This window comes from Callospermophilus lateralis, chromosome 13 (genome assembly GCF_048772815.1).
Source record: "Callospermophilus lateralis isolate mCalLat2 chromosome 13, mCalLat2.hap1, whole genome shotgun sequence".
In the NCBI taxonomy this organism is placed as follows: domain Eukaryota; kingdom Metazoa; phylum Chordata; class Mammalia; order Rodentia; family Sciuridae; genus Callospermophilus; species Callospermophilus lateralis.
This window is the reverse complement of record NC_135317.1, coordinates 103,044,648-103,049,101: the sequence shown is the minus strand read 5'-3', so window position 1 is coordinate 103,049,101 and position 4,454 is coordinate 103,044,648.

The following is a 4,454-nucleotide window of genomic DNA, read 5'->3' as shown; positions in this document are numbered from 1 at the left end:
CATGGCGACGGCGCCTCCCCCGCGCCCCCCGCGCGAGTCGGCGCTGCAAAGGTGCGGGGCGCCGCGAGGCGCGGGCGCGGGGAGCGGGGCCGGGGGCCGGGGAGCAGGAGCCGGGCCAGTGCCAGGTCGCGGTCCGGACCCCGGCGTGCGGGTTGGGTCTGTGCTCTGTGAATTCTCCGTCATCTGCTCTTCCTTTATTTTACGATTTAAAAGGTGACACTACGGGGTGCGCGTGGGTTGGCGGCGCGTCCCCGCCGCGACCTGTGAGGATGGGAGCCTTTGCCGCAGGGATGATGCTGTCTGCAAACTGCGAGGGACCTGATGACAACGGTGTGCGACTCTAGGTCCTGGGGCTCTTTCTCCTCTGCTTTTGGTCCTCATCACCTCCAGGAGCGTTTCCTGGCCGCAGAGCGCCAACCAGGTCGGAGCAGGGGAACTGGACACCGCATGTCTCCGGATTCAGAAATTTGAGATTCAGAACACCACGGGGTCAGAACACCACGGGGGTAAGGGGAGGCAGAGGAGGAGGATGGGGTATAGAAAGAAACCAGCGAAGAAGGCCAGGCTTGCGCAGTGAGGTACGTAAAAGCTCCCGTCAATCACAGGGTGAAGACTGGGAATTTTTGTGCTGAAGACAAGTGTGAAGGAAAGTATTTTTTTTCTTTCCTATTTTTATAAACAAATCATTAAAAAGGTAAGAGTTTAGAGGGGTCCTGAGGTCCTGAACATTGAGTCAAAGGTTTGAATAACTTCGTTTTTTGTTTTGTTTTGTTTTGTTTGAGACAGAGTCTCCCTAAGTTGCTTAGGGCCCCATAAGTTGCTGAGACTGGCCTCGAACTTGCAATCCTTCTGCCTCAACCTCCAGAGCCTCTGCGATTACTGACATGCACCTCTGCATCCAACTTGAACAGCTTAGTTTTAAAATGAATATTTGGCCTATGGCCCAAGAAAAATATCACCATTGTAAATGTGAAATTCTGGAATATAAGAACAAATCTGAATTTTTAATGTAATTATTGTTAAACTTTTCTTAAGTAAATGGTGGTAGTCAAGATCTTGGAATTCAGCATTATAGACAAGAGCAAAAGTCTAGAAGTTCTGTCAGCTGCAATCTTGCTGCTGACATTACCGTGCAGCACATTGCTCCTCCATACACTCACTTCCTACTGAGATTGGTGATGAGCAAAACTTAGTTATTTCACTTTTAATATGTTCTCTCTTTTTTGTGGGCTTTATTTTTGGGATTTTTAAATATTCAGTCAGAAGATAACTTAGATGAGTAATTTTACATGATTCTGTTTTTGATTCAACTTCACAGGACATGAAGAATTCCCAAATACAAGTGTTTCTTGAAATCTTTTTTAAAAATATTTTTTAGTTGTTGATGGACCTTTATTTTATTTATTTGTATGTGGTGTTGAGAATTGAACCCAGTGCCTGCTAGGCAACCACTCTACTGCTGAGCCACAACCCCAGCCCCTCTTGAAAGCTTATGTTTCATTAAACAACTCAAATTTAGAGTTCTTAAAGATTATTTTTAGAGCTCTGAATGCCAGTACTACAAAGGTGGCAAGACACTAAGTAGGTCTGAGAACCCTAAAAACAAAGCAACCCTGTTCTCTGCTTGAACTCCATGTCAAATAACCATGTGATACATTTAAGTAGGTCGGGTTAAAAATAGGCTTTTGCAGGAGAGTTGAGCCCAGGTGTGGCCCAGATGTAGCAGGAAGGCTCCCTGATCCCCTCTAACCCCTAGCCATGCCCCCTCCAAACTTGACAGGAGAATGCTGTTTTGGAAAAAGACACTGGATCTGAAGGGGCTAAGTACAGTATGCAGGACACACCTCAGCAATTACTTGTGGGTACTAAGTATGGAGATCCATACAAGTCAGTGAAGGCCTGGTGAGCAGATGGCTAAGGAGCAGATGATGTAGGCACTGTTCAGACCTTCTGACTCAGAAATTAGATCAGCTCCAGAAAATCATTACCAGGATAAACTAGTTAAGAAAATTACTCCAAGGTAACTTTACATGCTAAGATACGAAAAGTTATTTGAAGTTATGTTAAGTACATATAAATTGGTGTGTGTGTGTGTGCATGTGTGTGTGTTGCTAGGGGTTGAACCCAGGGCTTTGTAAATACACAGTAAATGTTTTACCCTTGAAATGCATCCCCAGCCCTTTTTTAAAAATTATTTTATTTTGAGATAGAGTCTTGCTAAGTTGCCCAGGCTGGTCTTGAGCTTGTGATCTGCCTGCCTCGGCCTCCCAAGATGCTGAATTTCAGTTATGTGCCATCATGCCTGGCTTCATGCAAATTTTCTGTGATCTTTGTAGCAACCCTGTGAAGGTGATGATGTTCTTGAAACTGATACTTAGGAAGGTTGAGCTACTACCTAAGACCACACAACTAGTAAGGAACTGGACCAGGATTTGAACCCAGTTCAATCTGGTTTGAAACACATGAAAGATTGCCATTGCTTAACTGTAAATTAATTACATATTAGAAGATGCCTACCCAAAGTAGTAATTTTGTGTCAAAATGGTTTATCTTAAGCAAGTATTTCCAGTAGTAATTAGATAATATTAAAGCCACTGCCCTGGTGTGTCGCTATAAACCTGCTTATGCATACAGCTGATATCCACAGCAGGGGAGAAGGAAGTGGGGGACACCATTGTCTTCACCTGCCCATCCTTCCTCTCCTGAGGAAGGGCCTCATGCAGCTAGGCCACCCAGCCATTCAGCCCAATTCAGCCCAAAACCAATACATTGTCAGACCCAAGTTATTTTGTGACTTAATTCTAATTAATGGCCTAGTGGCAAGGAGGAGGGTAACCTACACCTGTAATCTCAGCATCTTGGGAGGCCAAGGCAGGAGGATCTCAAATTTGAGGCCAGCTTCAGCAATTTAGCAAGACCCTCAGCAACTTAGTGAAACCCTGTCTCAAAGTTTAAAAGGTCTGGGATGTTACCAAAAGTATTATACAGATTCAATATCCCATCAAAATACCAATGTCATTCTTCACAGTACTAGAATAAAAACAGTCTTAAAACTCATTTGGAAAAATAAAAGACCCAGAACAGCCCAGGCAATACTGAAAAAGAAGAGTAACACGGGAAGCATTACAATACCTGATCTCAAATTATACTACAGAGACATAGTAACAAACACAGCATAGTACTGACTTCAAAATAGACATGAAGACCAATGGAATAGAATGGAAAACACAGAGACAAACCCACATCAATACAGTCCACCAATACTTAACAAAGGTAAGTAAACCCAAAATATATGTTGGAGAAAAGACAGCCTTTTTAACAGATGATGCTGTAAAAACTGGATATTGGTATGTAGAAGAATGAAGATAGATTCCCATCTCTCACTCTACATGAGAAAGAGAGTAGATGAAAGACCTAGGAATTAGACCAGAAAGCTTGTGACTGCTAGAAGAAAACAAACTCAATACTCCATCATATTGACACAGGCACCAACTTTCTTAACAAGACCCCTAAAGCTCAAGAAATGAAACCAAGAATCAGAAAGTGGGCATCAAATTGACAAGCACCTGGATTGGTTCCATAACTCGGCTGTTGTGAATTGTGCTGCTATAAACACTCATGTGTTTGTTTCACTAAACTATTACCATGCCCAGCTTCTGCACCCGAAAATCTCTAATGACCAAAGTTTCCTGAACTCCAAAAATAATCCCCTCCTCCCTAGGGCTATGTTCTTTGGTTACACCAGCCTTTCCAAGATGAGCCCCTAATCTTTTCCTTCTGCATAACAAAGGAAAGGAAGAGAGAGCCTACAAAAGGGAGAAAATCTTTGTCAGCCGCTTCTCTGACAGGGTATTAATATCCAGAGTACATAAAGAATTCAAAAAACTTAAGACCAAGAAGACAACCCAATCAGTAAGTGGACAAAAGAACCAAACAGACATTTCTCAAAAGAAGAAATAAATGCCCAGCAAATAAATGAAAATTCAGGATGTTCAACATCCCTGACAGTCAAGGAAATGCAAATCAAAACTACATTATGATTCATCTCACTCCAGTTGCAATGGCAGTCATCAAGAATACAAATAATAATTGCTATAGGGATGTGGAGGAAAAGGTACTTTCATACACTGTTGGTGGGACTGCAAATTAGGGCAACCACTCTGGAAAACAGTATGGAGTTTCCTCAAAAGACTAGGAATGGAACCACCATTTGACCTAGATCCATTTCTCAATAGTATTCCAGAGAACTAAAATCCACATTAAGTGACACAGGCACATCAATGTCCATAGCAGCAAACTCACAACAGCCATTATGGAACAGCCCAGGTACCCGTCAACAGATGAATGGATAAAGAAAATGTGTTAATACACACAGTAGAGTTTACTCAGCCATAAACAAGAATGAAATTACATCATTTTCTGGTAAATGGGAGGAACTGAAGAACATGACGCTG